Raw genomic sequence first — 18,655 nt, forward strand, 5'->3', positions numbered from 1 at the left:
GCTGGTCACCCAGCCACTTTGGGCAATGTACAAAGTATATAATAAAACAGTTAAAAACAATAAAATTCTACAGTAAAAACATTTTCTAAAATACCCTAACCCACCCCAAATGCCTGTTTAGGGGTGGCATCCTCCACTTTTATGTGTGGCTATTCAGGGGATATAGGGAGGGGGAGTCCCAAAAGACCCATCCCAGGATATGTGGAGAAACAACCTTACAGGTCTTTGGATCCCAAAGTATAATCAAAGCTTCCAACAAAGAATGGTGAAGGCATCACTGGAAATGAGAGAATCACTGAACATTGTTCAAACATAGCTATGGATAAATACAGAAGTGGACACTCAGGACTCTCCACTTGCCCCCACTTCATAACCCTTTTATGAAGTGAACTATGTCTTCCAAGACTTCTTTTGTACATGAAAATTCAAGCAAGCCAGTGCCGACAAACATTATAAGTCCATGGAAACCATCCTGCTGATGGTTCCAGGTCACAGGCACAGCATTGTCCTCTAGTCGTTTCTTATACAGCAGTCCATCATCTCTTAATGAGTCATATCCACAGGTCAAAAGGTATGTCTGAGGGAGCTTTTGAACAATGGCATCCTCATCTACAAGTGGCGACAGCAGCGTCTCATCATCCAGTCTGAATTTTTCATATAGTTCTTTCAAAAATGGAACAGGCGATGGGGTTTAAATTTAAAGCCTCTGGCTTTAAATTTTTCTGGGATGAGATCTGAACTAACCCATTTCTTGAATTTTGCTGTCATCTCCTCAGGAACATGGGCATTATTCAAAGGGCCTTCTAGGTTCTCAACTTTCTCATTTAGAAACTTGAGAGCAAATTTTATTAACTGTTTGGTGGACAAGCCAGGACCAAAACGGTTTTGCTGGTGGGCTGGCAGTGAAAAGTTCAGCATCTGGAAGAAGGGGTACAACAGGATCTGGGCTTGAACTTTGGGGAGATGCATTCTTTTCACCAGTTCCCGGCAAACGGCAGCAGAAAGCAGTCCTCCACTACTTTCGCCGCCAAGGATAACACGGTTAGGATCCACTCCATGCTCTTTTGAATTCTGCATCAAGTATATAGTGGCGGTGAGGCAATCTGACAATTGGGCCGGATGTTGGTGCTCAGGAGCTAACCGAAACCTGAAACAATCAAAGCATTGATTCCTTAACTTTGTCAAAACGTTGGAATCTGCTCAGCAGGCCATTAAGCAGGTTGGGACAAAAAGACATTTTGCTGTCTGAACCAAAAAACAAGATGGCCGCCCTTGCATTCCATATACAAAAGCTAGCTAGGCTGGCAGGTGAACCTTGTTTTGTATTCCTCCACTGGACATGAAGGCAGCAGGCTAGGATAATGGGTATGTGGCAGGCCACGTGGCACACAGCTTTCTCTTCCGACACCTTGCTGCTGCCTTGCAGCTTCTGCTTCCTGAGGCGACCTCTTCACTCTGCTGAATGATAGGGGTGGCCTGGCCTCCAGCAACAGATTAAAGAGCAGCAACTTGTCAATTATTTAGTTTGTTCTTATTTTTTTTTACCATTGAGGCAGGGCGAGGGAAGATATGCCATTTGATACCCAAATGTCTTGGTCTTTCACTGCTTTCTTGGGTGCAATAATTGCCCTGCCTGTGGCAGGGAAGACTTCTTCTGCCTCCCCACTCAGTGTGTGTGTGTTTTTTTTAAATGTAATTCCCCCAAAGGCCCTTGTTACTCCCCTAATCTGTTTGGTTCCTTCAGTGCCTGATCCATAGGGCAGGAGCATGGATCCATACAGAAAATAATGAGCAAACTGCTCTTCTGTTATTATGGCAGCAGCCCAAAGGCCAAAATTATCATGGACATGGGTGGGGATTCCCACGTCATATAGTTTATGCACCCATCTGAGAACTAGGCTTGAATCTGCTTTCCGCGGCTAAGCAGTTGTGCTTCCTTTGGCTCTTTCTAATGGGCAGCATCATCTCTCTGCCACCTGGGGCCACTGAAGTCTGGAAAACATTAATTAATTAATTAATTAATTATTACATTTATATCCCATCTTTCTTCCATTGTGGAGCTCAAGGTGACTACGTGGGGTTCCCCAGTAGTCTCCCGTCCAAGCACTGACCAGAGCCAGACCTGGTTAGCATCAGCAAGGTGGCTGCGCCATGTGCTTTCTGGCCATGCCCTGCTGGGACCACTGATGGAAAAATCCCAATGCCATGCTTGTAGGAAACTGTGAGCTGGATGAATGAATGAAACACGCCCCCCCTGCAATTAATGGAATTCCCTTCCAAAGGAGATCTGTGAGATCTTCACCATTGGTCCATTCAGAAATGTCTGAAAAAGAACCTTAGTTGCCAGGCCTTTGAGTTGTAGGGTGCTGGAATTTAGATGCTGGGCATTTCTACACCAGCCCCAAATCCTGCATTTAAAACGGGGCTTTCTGCTTCCGTTTTAAATGCAGGATCACCAATGACTCCCTTTACATGCACTTCCTTCCCCCCCTTCTCCCCATATCTGAGTCTTCCATTATCTTTCATGGACCTTGCTCCTCTTCTTGCCGCTTTAACTTTTTTGACGTCGGAAACTGAAACGGAACACAACGGGGTAATTTGATAGCTCATTATCTGCGATCCATTTAAAAACAGAACAAAGGGCATTTAGTGCAGGAGGGTCACGGCAGGGTCACGGCGTCATGTAAACAGCCCACAAACTTCCGTGAAGGAGCAATCTCAATCGCAAAATAAATGCTCCATGTGATGAAGCCCTTTGCCTCCCACCTTAGTGTTTTATGACTTTTAAAAAAGTTAATATTTATAGATTTTTAATGTATTGATTTTTGAAAAAAAAACCCATATGCTGCTTTTGGAACATTTGTTGAAAGCTGATGTACACATTTGGGGTTGGATCCTCAAACTTAGAGTGGTCCCAGTGCAATCAATGGGACTTAAACTAGTCATGTCTAGTGTAAGTACCATTATTTCCAATGGGTCTACTCAAAGTATGACTAAGTCTGAATCCAGCCCTTATAACCACTAAGTGATGATGATGATGATAAAAATTTATTACCCAATGACCCAAGTTTGGCACCAAGAACAGGTGCGCACCATGCAAATATAGCAGATATTCATATTTTTTCTTATTTTCTGTCTTTTGTCTTTAGGTTTTTAAATTAGTTTGTAGAATTTATTTTACGTCTGTTATTCATGAGAAGGTGCAAGGAACTATATAGGGAACTGAAGCTCCATTCTGTGGCTACTGAAAATCCTTCTCAGCACATCCTCTCATTGACCATCAGGCATCTTTACAATCATCTGGGTGAGAAACTTGCTTTACAAAAGAAAAATGAAAGCCATCACTCTCAGGAACAGGAATTCTGTGCCCACTTCTATAGAACCGCAGTACACACATTGTCCTGCACATAGTTGATGTATATGCTGCACTGAGGAATACCTCCACTGTTGGGTTTAGCCTCCATGGATCTTACGATAACTGACTCCAGCAATACCCATGTCAATCAATGTCATGTTGGGGTGCTCCATTGCATGTCTTTGCAGACACACTTCTTTTTGAAGTGGAGGGATGTATTTGGCAACAAGAATGTTTGGAGAAGGAATCTGAAGTACACTTACAGAGCAATCCTTCTGGTGGGTGGGGTGGGGTAGATCTGAATGCCTTATCTAGAGCCCTGCTGGACTCATGCCAGAAAGGAGGAACAGAGAGAGGAGGGAGATTATTTTTTCTTTACTTTTATGATTTCCCTCCTACTGGGTGCAGTGGGAGGAAAATTATATGCACCAGCTCCAGGGCTAGTGTACATTTTCCCCAGTTCTAGGAGCATGCCAAGGATATGGGAATATTTCCTCTGATCCACCCCCACATGCTGATGGAATATCCCCTGTGTCCCTATCTACATCAGAGCTCCTATGTTGGAGAGGGAAAGGCTGTAGAAGTTTCCATGGTGGCTGGGAGGGGACTTGTGAGGTTGGACGTTCCTCTGCAAGGTCACACCTCTTTCTGCCCTAGAAGGGGGAGTTCTGAAATGTCCTATGGCCACTGGGATGGCCTTCCAGGGACCATAGGATTGCAGCCTCATTAATTTGTTGTATTTATATCCCATCTTTCCATCAAAAAGTGCTCAAGGTAGCTAACAGCAGTAATATATAACATATAGTGCAGAATAGAAAAAAGATAAAAACAGGGCAGATAAAACACATCAGTAGAATCACTTACTTAACAAACACAACCACTGAATCAGTTTCTCGAGCAAGGTAACAGCATATCCGTTCGTAGGCTCCTAGAAAAAAAAAAACCTGAATTGTTCAAAACTGCCTGAAACGTCAAGTTGCTCCTCACCGGAAAAGTTTCATTGATATTATTACTGTTGTGTTTCAGAAAGTATTTGGGGCTATTTTACATGGTTTTTTGTTTTTAATTTAATGGAATTGATTTTGGTCAGCAGGGGAAACTGAGGGCCAATCTACATTGCGCCCGCCATCGCAATGAATTCGGTGTCCCATCGGGTTAAACGCTCTCGCATTAAAACGTGATTATTCACACTCACCCATTTTCCCCGTTGCAGTGCTTCATCGAATGCGCGAGCTCGGTTCACACTCAAGTGCTGTGCTGTTTTCCTGTTGTTTTCCTGCGCACGCTTGTCTGATCTCGGATGCTAAGCATAGTTGGCCCCAGTCAGTAGTTCAGGCATGATCTTTGAAGATCATGCCTGAATTAGAAAAAAAAAAACATTGCGGAGAAGCCCCGATTCTGCGAGGATAATGCCTTAATTAAAAAAACACACATCCGGAGTGGGGGATAGGAGGGGGTAAAACTTAATCTCAGAGAAGGAAGCCTGATTCCCAGGCGGTCGCCCATCCAAATACTGACCAGGGCCAACCCCGCTTAGCTTCCGAGATCAGACAAGCACGCGCACATCCAGCCCTTTGCTTGTTGCTGAGGAAACAGGGGCTGCTGAGGAAGCTATGCGATCAGTAGCTGGAAGAAGACATGGGGCCGTTGAGAGCTGTAATTGGACAGGAGGTAAATATAAACACCGCCATCTTTGGACAGGCGGGGGAGGGGACTGCGACTGGATACGGTAGCAAAGGTGGAAAATCAGAGCACATTAAGGGGAAATACCGGGATATTAGGGTATTGAAAGCAGGAGCACGGAAGTGGGAAATTCCAATTCCAATTTGAGGCGGGTACTGCGTAGTGTGAAAGGCAGGCAGTGAAACCTCATTAGAAGCGAAAAAAGGCAGTAAGTGTAGATCCAGCCTGAGTCAGATTTCAGTGATATATGTTACAATGAATGAATGTCCAAAATTTGGTGAGTGCAACATTCACGGGGGAACATTGGCCACACCAGATGATTATTTATTGATTTAGGAATGCCTGAATTTATTGATTTAGGAATGCCTAAAACTTCAGTTATTTCATTCTGTCCACAAGGCAGGGCAGAGAGCCACCATATATCTTTTGGTGTCCTGTGATATGAGGGAAAGACTCAAAACTCATAAACTAGCCCAGGGATAGGCAACCCGGTGCCCTCCAGGTTTTGTAATACAACTCCCATAAGCCCCAGCCAGCATGGCAAATGGTCAGGGAATATGGGACTTGTAGTCAAAAACATCTCACCAAGTCTGCTTGTACAGATTAGGTATCAAAACTGGGTTTGGGAGACAGAGCCCACCTGGACCTGCTCCCCAGCTGATGGTTTATTCAGGTATTCCACTCTCTGCTGATTAGTTTCAGCTTCTTCAACTCAAATGTTTGGGCCCGTGTGTTTGGATCCAACTGTCGCATAAGCGGAACTCTGCTCACACAGCGGGACTTCTACAGGCACAATAAGACTCCCCATCCTCCCCTCCCCTCTATAGTCTGCCCCATATGCACCCTAACTCTGCTCCAGAGGGACCCCCAGCCCCGTGGGGCAGATTTGGGGGAGTACACAGGGTGCTGTATGGGGGAGTAGAAATCCATTCCACTAGTGGTCTCTGTTCTACTAGAGGATGGACAGAATTGGACCCAGCCCATGATTTGGGTAGCCGGCTCAGGTCGACTCAGCCCTCCATCCTTCCAAGGTCGGTAAAATGAGTACCCAGCTTGCTGGGGGAAAGGTAGTCACGACTGGGGAAGGCAATGGCAAACCACCCCGCTATAGTCTGCCACGAAAACGCCAGCGCAAGCAGCGTCCCTCTAGGGGTCAGTAATGACCTGGTGCTTGCACAGGAGGAACCTTTTTTTCATGATTATCAAGGACAAGGCTGGATATTCCTAATTCTGGGAGCTGCTTCTTTCCTTTCACTTTCCATGTATTCTTTTAAAAGAAAATGTTAAAATGATATGAAATATCTTACTTGTGTTTCCAAACATTCCACATCCTCCATGTAGGAAGAGCAGTCCTCTTCTTAGCCCAGTAGATGGACTTTTGGGCTGGTAAATCCTGACTGGCACATGTTCAAAGATCGAATCCCTGATGAAGAGCTTTGATTCCTTCCCTACCGCCGGTATGAATTTCATCAGAAACCGAATAAACTGAATTTGGCTGCAGATCCCTAATTTCTCGAAAACCTCCCCCTGTTTTACAGTGAAAGAGGAAGGCAGTGGTAGATCAGAAGTGAGGACATGAAGTTACAAATATCAACTTATGTAGGCTTTCAGTTCACTGCACAACTGAAGGAAAAGCTTTCTCGTGCATAAAATATTTTTTTAAGATTGATCAGAGATGTGCATGACACAACCCTTTAATTTTATTTATTTAATTGTTTTAAAAATGTAACTATTTATTTATCCAATTTTTGCTTAATGAATCTACTTATATACATGAAACTCTTTAAATATAGGATGATATAAAGAAGGGAGGGAGGAACCTAAAGGGAGGGAATGGGGGCAGGAGGTGGCGGTGGGGAGAAGGGTTTACGGTTTGCATTCTATTAGGGGAAAAAATCTAATAAGGTGCTAATAACAAAAAAGAAAAAAAGAATGATCAGTGGTGACTGTCTTCAAAGCGGAATCCTCCCCCCTACGAGGGATATAATGAATTTTTTCCCACTAACTTCATACCAGTGCTGCACCGAATGTTGGCCTGTTTTGATTTTCAGCCCAAACATGCCCCCCCCGTACACCCCCCCCCCAGCTTCTCTTTTTTCAGCCTGGCACTAAAGGGTCTGCCTTCTTCACGGAAGGACACAACCAGCGTATCAGCTGAAGCTAGTAAGAGGCTACTTGAGCATCCAGAAGCCACGAGCCTGAGTCTTCTGGGTGTGTGCATGCGGCCTCATCCAAGGCAGGTTGCATTCCCAATCTTGGCTCAGCTGGGAGATCAGCAGGCATGTGACTTGATCCTCAATTTCATCAAGTGTTTTATTTTAGATTACTTCTATATGCCACCTTTCCACAAAAGAGATTGGCCTAATTCACATGCAACGACAAACCATGGGTTGTTGGGGGTGAGAAGCAGCAAGTGAGTGCATTACCTCCCATGTGCTCATCACTTCCACTTCCAGTCAACAACATGGCATCCAAACCTAGAACTCTGGGTTGTTTAGGGGTTAAACAATCCAGAATTAACCCAACAATTAATTGCCCATGGTTTGTTGTTGGGTTAACTCAATGCATGGGAGACAGTGTGCTCACTTAGAATCATAGAATCATATAATAGTAGGGTTGAAAGGGGCCTACAAGACCATTGAGTCCAACCCCCTGCTCAGTGCAGGAATCCAAGTCAAAGCATCCCTGACAAGCGACTGCCCAGCTTCATCTTAACAACAGCAATTCCTGGGTTAAACTACCCAGGGATTGCCATTATGTATGATCCAGGTCATTGTGTTTGAGGCAGCTCCCAGTATGCAAAGTGAAAAGAGTGCTGCACAAATAAATAAATAAATAAATGCACATCAATGGGCATTTCAACAATCATATTATCAGCATAATGATGCAATTTCAAGAGATAATACCAACATAAAAAGGCATAGAAAAAAGTTTTTAAAAAACAGCCAAAGCCCCAAACCCTGAATAGACATTAGCATCTCAACATATTAAAGCACCGTCAACACTCAGCCCAGCCTGGCAGTTCCTTGAAAAAGATCATTCATTCAACAAACTGGCTTAGCAAGCTGCCTGACATTAAAGTTTCCTCCACCCGATCTGTCTTCTGGTGCAATCTAGCATACCCTGCTTCCACCCAGACTGGAAGGCATTTGCAGTGTGTTAACCAACTACTTTCTTCCAAGGACCAAGTGGGATGGCACCTGCACCTGAAACTCTGCTCCGCTTTTTCTTCCCAGAAATCTTCCAGTGACACTTCACTAGCTAGGCCCAGGGGTCCTACATTAGGCATGCTAACGCCCATGAATTTGGTTACCTTATGAGATACTGAGCCAGCCAGCTTGACTGGCTGGATAGGAATCTGGTTTCCAACAGGAAGAGAGCCAGGGGGGTACAGAGAGAAGCCATTCACTGAGTAACAGACTAACTCCCGGATCATCCACTGTTCTTAAGGTCATGGAAGCAGGTACAGACGTGTGGGATACCCATATCTTTGAGCAAGTGTGGTAACAAGGCTCCAAGAAAGGAAGGAAGAAAGAAAGAAAGGAAGAAAGAAAGAAAGAAAGAAAGTCTTCTCCACTTACCTGATGAAATACCCAGATTGTCAACCAATGATACAGTCGGAGCTTTATAGGGTCTCTGCTTCCCAGAGGAATGGCTATATTTCTGAATGCATAAACAAATCGGCAAAATTCAAATAACAAGACAGGAATAGCGATAGGCATGCAAAATGCAAACAGTCTATAAAAAAAAGACATTGCCCTCAGTTAATAAGATCTGAGCTAAATGTTTGCTGTCTTGGCAAGTGCTGTTTGCAAAACTTCTAAACCAGTAAACAGAACCATAAGTAAGTTTTCTTTCTACCTACAGTGTATAAAACAGGCAGACACCATGTAGGTCAATCACAGTATGCCTTCCTACAACTAGGAATGAGTAAGGCTCGGTGATTAATGTTTTTATGCGGATTGGAGGCGTTGCCTATGTATCTGATGATCAAGCCATGTTAATGAGCAGTTTGCCACAGATCACAGCTGAATAGTGCAATCTGGCCAGAATATTGGCAATTCATCCTGCATACCTGCTGCATCTTACATGTCTCTGTCATTTCTCAGGTTTTATGTCTGTATCCAGAAGGTGCTTATTAAACTCCCTCTGTTATTTCAGCACTATCACCCACTTGCAAATTACCTCCACAAAGAACTCGACACCATTATCAAAATCACCTTCATCTAAAAAGAACAAAACAAAATGCTTCTCCTTGCTTGTTCCAACCTCAGATTTAGACTGGCCCCTATAAAGACCATTTATTTATCCCTTTGAGTTTTGAGCCTACTCTTTCACAAACATTAAGTGCATTCAGTAATAGAAACATGCAGTCAATCCAGGCCTGTAGACAACTATTTGCCTGGTTGCCTGTCACAAGTAAGAATGGTCTCCAGTCAATGACGGTAAAAAGCAAGCAAGCAGATGACTGTTCACTTCAAACTGTCACATGGTCCATCCAAATCGCTTCAGCTGTATGTTTAATAGTCCCCAGAAATGGACATCCTGTTCCTACTAGGCATGCAGGACCAAGTGGACTGGGGTGAAAGTATAACTCCAGGAGTGCAAATCTGGCCCTATTGGGGTCACAATCCTCCAGGGTTCCCAAAGTTTATTTGTTTTTATTTATTTACAATATATACTGCTCCATATCAAAGATTTCAGACCTGTGAACAGCAAGATAAAAGAATAAAACCCCATAATTAAAACAATTAAAACAGATTAGGTGTGTTACTCTGCACGCTGTGGATACAGTTAGTGAGCAAGCAAGAGGCGGCCTGTGGCAAACCGGTTTTGTGGGATCGGTTCCAGCTTCTTCCTCCTGATGAAGTGGACAAGGTGCTTTCATCGGTACGGCCGACCACCTGCTTACTTGATCCTTGCCCATCTTGGCTCATTATGAGCTGCAGAGAGAGACTGGGTGAGGGGATCAAGGCGGTGGTGAACGCCTCCCTTGAGGAGGGAGTGATGCCATCAGCCCTCAAGGAGGCAGTGATAAGACCGCTCTTAAAGAAGCCCTCCTTGGATCCTCAAGTTTTGAACAACTTTTGCCCAGTCTCAAATCTGCCATTTTTGGGCAAGGTGATTGAGCGGGTGGTGGCGGTGCAGTTGAAGGCACACTTGGAAGAAACTGATTATCTAGACCCATTTCAGTTGGGTTTCAGGCCTGGGCATGGGACAGAAACGACCTTGGTCGCCTTGGTAGATGATATGAGGAGGGCTCTGGATAGGGGTGAGTGCTCCTTCCTTGTTCTCCTCGACCTCTCAGCGGCTTTCGATACCGTTGACCACGGTATCCTCCTGGACCGCCTGGAGGGGTTGGGCATTGGGGACACTGTATTGCGGTGGTTCCGGTCCTTCCTCTCCGGCAGGTACCAGAGGGTAGCACTGGGAGAGGAGGTTTCGGACCCGTGGCCACTTACTTGTGGGGTGCCACAGGGTTCCATCCTCTCCCCGATGCTATTTAACATCTATGTGAAGCCGCTGGGGGCTATCATCAGGAGGTTTGGGGTGCAGTGTCATCAATATGCGGATGACACGCAGCTCTACCTCTCGTTTAAATCTTCACCAAGGTTGGCTGTAGAATCCCTGTCCAAATGTCTGGAGACGGTGAGTGGCTGGATGGGGAGGAATAGGCTGAAGCTGAACCCTGACAAGACCGAGGTACTTTTGGTGGGAGACAAGAGGAGGCTGGGGGATGTTGACCTGGTGTTGAATGGGGTACGGCTACCCTTGAAAGACCAGGTCCGCAGCCTGGGGGTCATTTTGGACTCCCAGCTGTCCATGGAGGCTCAGGTGTCAGCTGTGAGATGGACAGCGCTGTATCAACTCCATCTGATACGGCGGCTGCACCCCTTCCTTCCCGATCATCTGCTCCCATCGGTAGTACATGCCCTGGTCTCCTCTCGTTTAGACTACTGTAATGCGCTCTACGTGGGGTTACCCTTGAAGATGGTTCGGAAGCTGCAGCTGGTACAGAACGCGGCAGCTCGCCTGATTAAAGGCAGCCACTGGCGAGATCACATCACTCCAGTGCTGAAGGAGTTGCACTGGTTACCAGTTGTTTTCCGGGCCAAATTCAAGGTGTTGGTTTTGACCTTTAAAACCCTATATGGTTCCGGCCCAGCCTATCTTAAGGAGCGCCTCCAGCAGCACCAGACAGGCTGCTTAACAAGATCAGCCTTGGATGGCCTTCTCTCTGTCCCATCAGCCAGGACAGCTAGACTGGTGGGGACGAGGGAGAGGGCCTTTTCTGTGGTGGCTCCCACTCTGTGGAACTCCCTCCCTAGGGAACTCTGTCATGCCCCCTCTTTAATGAGCTTCCGTCATGCATTAAAAACGTTGTTGTTCAGGCAGGCATTTGGGGTGGGTTAGGGTATTTTAGAAAATGTTTTTATTGTAGAATTTTATTGTTTTAAACTGTTTTTATTGTATGTTGTACATCACCCAGAGTGGCTGGGTGACCAGCCAGATGGGCGATTAATAAATTTAATAATAAATAAAATAAATAAATAAGAATGGATTCTGAACGTAATAAACTGAAGCCGGTGACTCAGGGAAGGCCTCTTGAATAACAATGCCTTCAGGAGATGCCAAAAGCAACACAATGTTGGTGCCTGCCTGACCTCCAAAGGCAAGGAGTTCCACAGGGGCCACCATGCTTAAGGCTGTTCTCCTGGTAGACTCCAACCAGGCCGTAGGCCTATGGGGAACCACCAGGAGCTTGCCCTCTGATGACTTCAGTGACAGGGCAGGTTGGTAAGGGAGAAGGTGGTCTCTGAGGTATCCTGGTCCCAAGTTGTTTAGGACTTTGCACACTAATACTAATACCTTAAACCTGGCCCGGGAGCGAATAGGCAGCCAGTGCAGTTCCCTCAGAAAAGGAGTTACATGCTGAAAAGGGGCAGCTCCTGACAATGGAGATGGCTGTGACCCCTTCCTCCCATGACCAAGTGGTTCTCCCTTCCTCCAATCATTTGCTGGTTTTCCAGCTTTTGTGCAGTGGTGCCCCCCCCGCCATTCTAAAAGGTTGAAATGCCTCTCCTAAGCCTTAGTTACTGGCTACAATATGCTGACATATTTGGTATTTTGGCCCGGCTTCCTTTGGCTCCTCCCATCTCTAGAATGTGGCCCCCAAGAACTTCTTTGAAATTGAATTTGGCCCTTGGACTGAAAGTGGTTCAACACCCCTGTTTGAAACTAGGGATGTACAGACTGTGTAAAATTTGCTATGTCTGTGTTTTGCGGATTGTCAGGCGCGTTTTGTTCCATCGTCCGCCCACAGCCAGATGCGGATATTTTTTTCGTCATGTGGAAAAGTACACAATAATTGCATAAGAGGTTTTGTAAGAATTTACATAATTAACCTCAGTATGTAACATTTAGCGTATTGTCCCCCATTCCATTCAACTTTTCCACAGCAGAAACTTCTGTCTCTTCCTACGAATAAATACGTGTAAATTTCGGGAATGTAAAAAAATCATCCTAAATTCCATGGACTCTGCACAGCCTGAGGGAGTCGCTCTGCAGCGATTCCACAGGTCGGATTCTTAGAAATCTTAGAAATACTTAGAAATCTTATCTCACTTCAGTCCATCTTGAATTTCTCCAGCATCCCTATTCGAAACCATAGGAATTCAACCATTATTTAATACCTCTATCCTCTCTTTGTCTCATTTGCTATTAACTAATTGATAACAAAGTCCCCTTACCTTTGAGGTTGTATTATTGTTTGTATGTCTGTTATGAAATGCCTGAATCATGGCAATGTTATTTTGGTGCAATGAGCAGTGCCAGACATGAGACATGGGAGGAAAATAAATGGAATGGTTAAGCCCGACTGAAACCTGAAAAGAAATGGGACAGCAATCCCATCCTATCTCCCCGGCCACTTTCGAGCACTGTGCATGCATGTGTCTAAGTTTAGTTGGTCCCACATTCCTTTGTGCTGGCTTACTGGAGAGGATGAAGAGCTTCTCTTCCAGTGCATTGTGAGCTTTTTCCTCGCTCTGGATGCCAGTGAATTTATTAAGGATATGCACACACAGACAAAGTTTTGGTTTGGATCACACTCTGGCACTTTGGAAAGCAGGTCTGTTTGGCTCAGGCCAGTTCAGAGGACATCCTCTTTGACTTGGGTCTCGATCAGAACCTCACTTTGGAAAATCTGAGGCTTCATATGTCTCCCCATTGACTTACATGAGGAGATGAATAAAATGGCTATAACATTTTACTTTTTGTCAGAACTGGATGTTTGCTGGCATAATTTGCTGAGTGGATGAAGCCTACCAAATTATACACAAATAGATTTATTTTATTTTATTTTACAAAGAGCCTTTAAAAATTGAGTAGGTTTTTTTTAAAGGAAATTTTTATAAAGGTTATAACTTTTTAGAATTTATTTTATTTTAATTTTTAGAAATTTGCAGGCATAGTTGCCCCTTCTGAAGAAATAAAGCCTGCCAAGTGTCAGACAGATAGGTGTAAGGAGCGGCACAGGAGGGCTGAGAAGGGGACTCTTTCAAGTTTGGGAGAAAAGCAATTTGCTCCCTCCCCCATTATTTTTTGGGAGGATTTGCATGAAAATAGCACACATGGTAGAGGTGCCCCCAGGTAAGAAACCTCAACATTTCAGAAGTACAGGTGCAGGAATTAGAGAGTTACAATGAATGAAGAACAGGTTTAGGGGGCTGTTTTGTTTTTTGTTCAATTGATGCCAAGCTTAGGGATGTACGAAAGGTACGTAGCTTTTGTGAATTATGTTTATGGTTGGGGGGAGGTGCTCCGTTCCTCCCCCCCCGGAATCCTGCCCAGCCGACTGTGCTCCGATTCTGTGGAGCCGCCGGCCGGCTCCGCCAGCGGCCGGACATCCAGCCGCTGGCTAGCAGGGATGCAAATGGCAGCGGCCATAGCCGCCGCCGTTTGCGTCCCTGCAGTCAGCTGTGATAGCCTATGTAAATGTTTATGTAGCCTATCACGGCTGACTTAAAAAAACAAACAAAAAAAACACGCGCGTACGCAAATGGCCGCCGCCATTTGCGTTCCTTATTTTGGCACTTCTTAGTCTACGTAAACATTTATGTAGACTAAGATGGCGAAAATAAGGGGAACGCAAATAGTGTAGCGTCTACGCTATTTGCGTTCCCCTTATTTTCACCGTCTTAGTCTATGTAAATGTTTACGTAGACTAAGATGTGCCAAAATAAGGAACGGAAATGGCGGCGGCCATGGCCGCCGCCATTTGCGTATGCACATGTGTTTTTTTTTTTAAAGTCAGCTGTGGTAGGCTACGTAAACATTTACGTAGCCTATCACGTTTTTTAAAAAAACCTAGCCGTGATAGGCTATGTAAATCTTTACGTAGCCTATCACGGTGTTTTTTTTTTTTTAAACTGGAAATGGTGGCAGTGGCAGCCAGTCAGAAGACCGGCCGCGCCGCTGCTGGAGCCGCCGCCAGAGCCGCCACCGGCAGGAAGATCCACCCAAGGTAAGTCTCATCCCAGGGGTGGCGGGGGATGGTGGGCCGTTCCGCCACCGATTTCGGGGGGCCGAATGCGCTGGCATTCGGCCTCCCCGAGATCCGTGGCGGAATTTTCGTACATCCCTAGCCAAGCTCACAAAATATGCTTTGCCTTTGATGGATTGGATGGAAGATACTTTATTGAGAAAATATATGGGAGTGCAGAGCTTGTGCATACTTTGTGCCATTGAGCAAGAGGAGCATGCAAAGTTTGGGGTGTTTTCAAAAGCGGTTCTGTCCCCTGCCCCTTTGTGGTCAATGTGCTGTGTTCTTTGTTGTGTGCGTTGCATGATTGTGTTACACCCACACCCACACACACTCACACCCACAAAGTGAGAAAAGTGCCTGGTGAGAGTAGAGTAAGGTTTATAACTAAGGGCCCATGTGTTCAAGATGAATTGCAAAAACCAGCGTATTTTAAGAAGTTGTGGTTACTTTTTCATAGCTCAAAATAACCACCACAACATTATCAACACAGGTGAAACAGTCAAAGGTTTTAAAAGAAAGACTTTCTGCTTGTGGCATGATACGGAGGCCCGCTTGTTTCTAAAAACAGCATGATAAGGCACAATCGTATGGCCACTAGACAGCATCTTAGACAGCCATAGGATTTTTCAGTTTCTGGGAACCAAGCTCAGAGCCAGCACTCTGAGCTTGGTTCCCAAAAATCCAGCTCCCCCCACATATACTGCTTCCACCTCATAAGAGGCATGGTTCGTCCCTGGCTCCGTGCTCAGAAGAGGAGCACAGAGTGGCCAAAAAAGGGTGTTCCCAGGGGTGGGGAGGGGAGAGGACTGTGGAAGCACCATTATGACACTGCCAATGTGCCATCTGGCCTCCCCCCCACGCTCCAAGGCACCCCGGTTAGACAGCCAAAATCAGCTGTCTATCCGCAAATGCAGGGTGGCCACGGCATGGAGGAGAAGATCCCCTCCATGGTGCTCCCACCGTGCATTGGATAGTCGGCTGCCTCCGAGTTTGGGGGCAGCCACTTATCCCCATAGAATTGCTCTCTTAGGTGCCCTTTACCATTACTGCAGCATTGTGGTAGTTCCTTTGTGGGCTCATCTCATGGAACTGTTGTACAATGGTATGGGCACAGCTGTGTTAGGGATGAGTATTTTTAGCCCATTCTATTCCATAGGTTCATTCTGCCTCACATTGTCCAATTAAAGTTGGGGAATTTCTAAAATGTGTTTTGGAAGTGACCCATGCACTGTTTATTGTAATTTTCCATTCATGTTTTTCCTTAGAGGTTTCCAGTGTGCACAGATCTCAACACAAAAAGAAATCTCCATAGGAGGGCATAGATTCTTTTTAGTGTTGTGATGCACATATGTACTGGAATTCATTGGTAACCTGTAAAAGGTGACGGTGGTGGGTAATGGAAACTGAAAACCAGCAAATTGGTTCTGTGTTGTCATCCAGGTATTTAAAAATTGAAGATTGGTGGATCCTTAAGCCACAGGTGCTGCTCTTGAAATAAGATCAGGTAATTTGGAACTGTACAATCTGAGAAGAAATTTGGGTGGGGATAATTGCATAGCCATCTGTAGGTAATCATGTGCCTTTTCCCCATGCAATTGCCATGACAATTCTTCCCGAAAGGCTTATGCGATGTGTTCATTTATGTATTAATTGTAAACATATACATGCCACCTTATCTGCTAAAAAGCCATCAAAGTGGTGGTGATTGACCTTGTCCATGTGTTAAATGCTACAACAGTGCCATGAGATGGAGTCACAGAAATGTAGTGCCCACAGTTTTGCAATGGGGAAAAAGTAGACCAGAATATGTAGACTGCAAGTGAATAATCATGTGTGGCCTGGAGCCAGGATGATGGGAGTGAGAGTATGACAGACCTTCCTGGACCTTCCTCAATGATGCCCACACCTGTATCTTCATCTATCTACACCCCATGTTCTCTACAACAGCAATAGGGATACATCCAGTCATTCCTCTGCCATAGCATGAAGATTATGAGTTACTTCTCCTTCCAGTACCCAAGCAGGTGCTCTTTACTGGGCCCAGTGTAAACTTGCAACATAGGCCACCTTCCCCTCACAAAAGGACAGCACGCCTTTTCCAACACCGTCCACTTAATTGGGCTGGGAGCCCTGCTAGCAGAAGCATTAATTAATGATAGTGGCCTCTTCAAGGCTGCTCTACTCACAGCAGGCTGATAAGAAGTTTGTCCAAAAAGCCATTTGTCAAGCAGTCCAAAAGTCACTCCAGGCAAAGTTCTGAACGTGGCATCCAGACAAGGTGAAGCAAGCAGAGAAGTCCAATCCAATCTGAAGGTCTCAAGGAGGTCCAATTTCCAAGGCAGAAGGTCAGGATCTTGGAAGTCGCACGACCACCAGAACCACACAAAGACGTTGTCTCCAATTAAAAGCTCAACCTGCTCGCCCAGCTTATATTGCAGCCACAGCCAGGTTATGCCGGGTTATGCCCAACTCCCAGCTGCAACTCATTAATGACCTTTCCAGCAAAGCTGGCTGTAAAAGGAAGACCTCACAGAACTAAATTCCTTGCTTGTAACTGGGTGCTTTTCCAGAGAGGCCGGATTTGCTGTGTACATTTTATTCTGTGTTGCACTTGAAGACTGTGTGGTCTCATTACGTCTGGCTCAGAGCCTGAGTCATTCTGGGAAGGAAGAATCGGGCATTCCAGGGGGGACTGCCTCCTTTTCAGCTGCACATCTGCCATCTTCCTGTGATGCTGCCTCTGGAACATCCTCAGGAGAAGGACAGTCCTCAAGCTCAGGTAAGCCAAGTTCCTCCTCAGAAAAAGACTCCTCAGAGGGGCCGTAACACTTTGTCTGTTTGGGGGTGTGGGGAAAGAGGATTGATTGGTGTCCTTGGTTTAAGCTCATAAATTCTGGCTGCCCAGTTCATAGCCAGGCAAAGCACTATGACATGTATTAATATTTATTAATTACACACAAATGACAAAAGCCCTATACATTCCCTCACTCTGGGATTTAAGATCAGTTCGTTTATACATTCTGGAATCCAGATGACTAACTTGTTTCCTCACACATGCTCTTGGGCTTGTAAACCCTCCCAGCAACCTAGATGACCCAACAATACAATTGTTGTATTACAGCAATTACAACAATACAACAATTATAAGGATCTGGATCACCCACCTGGGATCTCAGTGTTCCTGATTACTGTGAACCTTGCTCTACAGTAAGGTTCCTGATTCTAGTAACTATGTTGACTCCTCCTGCCCAGGCACAGAAAATGCCAGCAGGAATGAGGGAACCAAGTGAACTGTAGTTCTTGAGAGAACACATCACACAAAGGGCACACACATTTCTTTGACTCTCAAACTACAGATCCAAGATTTTCCTGGAGAAGTTCTCTCTCTCTCTCTCTCTGTGTGTGTGTGTATGTATTAGAGAAGAGTCCAGGTTGGCAGCTTGCTGTTCTGAATACTCCTTGTTCTGTTCTAACCCTACATTAGAATTGCTAGCTCTCACTACCCAGTCCCTGTAGACAGCTCCCTGACTGGTGCAGACCTCTGGCTCAGTCCCTGGTCTGGCCTACAGTGACCTCCCATCTACTCAGGGATGGCTGAAGCAGATAGATTGGCTCCAGTGAATCTCACAAATTCTCACAAAATCTGGACACTGACATTATGCAGGTGATCAAAATGGTGGCACTCAGGGTGGGCATTTAGGTGTCATTTGGGCTGTGTGTGTGTGTGATTCAGCTCCTGAAATAGTTTTGGGGAAGGGGATTTAAATGGCAGGGTGTGTGTGTGTCACTTACGTTTCCTTCCAGTTTTAACCTTTCATACCATCTGATGATGTATGGCAACCTCATTGGAGATCTGGCCACTGCAATCCTTCCCTCCCAAAGTGTCTCTGGGAATAATGCCAGCATGTTCATGGTAATATAATTCCCTAAAGTATTCTGGAAGGAAGATGGTGGCATCCAGAACTCCATTGCTGCTACCATGCCATGTCATTGAAGCCAGTGTGGTTTAGTGGTTAGAGTGTTAGAGTAGGACTGGGGAGATCTGGGTTCTAGGTCCCACTCAGTCATGA

The 18,655-nt window shown here is 45.4% G+C and overlaps 1 pseudogene; it reads right to left on the minus strand.

The window, feature by feature from the left end:
• Positions 1–367: 367 nt before the first annotated feature.
• Positions 368–9,246, minus strand: LOC146347851 (arylacetamide deacetylase-like 4; annotated as a pseudogene).
• Positions 9,247–18,655: the final 9,409 nt, after the last annotated feature.

The sequence above is a fragment of the Heloderma suspectum genome, chromosome 4 (assembly GCF_057233095.1).
Source record: "Heloderma suspectum isolate Gila_16-S chromosome 4, 16-S_ref, whole genome shotgun sequence".
In the NCBI taxonomy this organism is placed as follows: Eukaryota; Metazoa; Chordata; class Lepidosauria; order Squamata; family Helodermatidae; genus Heloderma; species Heloderma suspectum.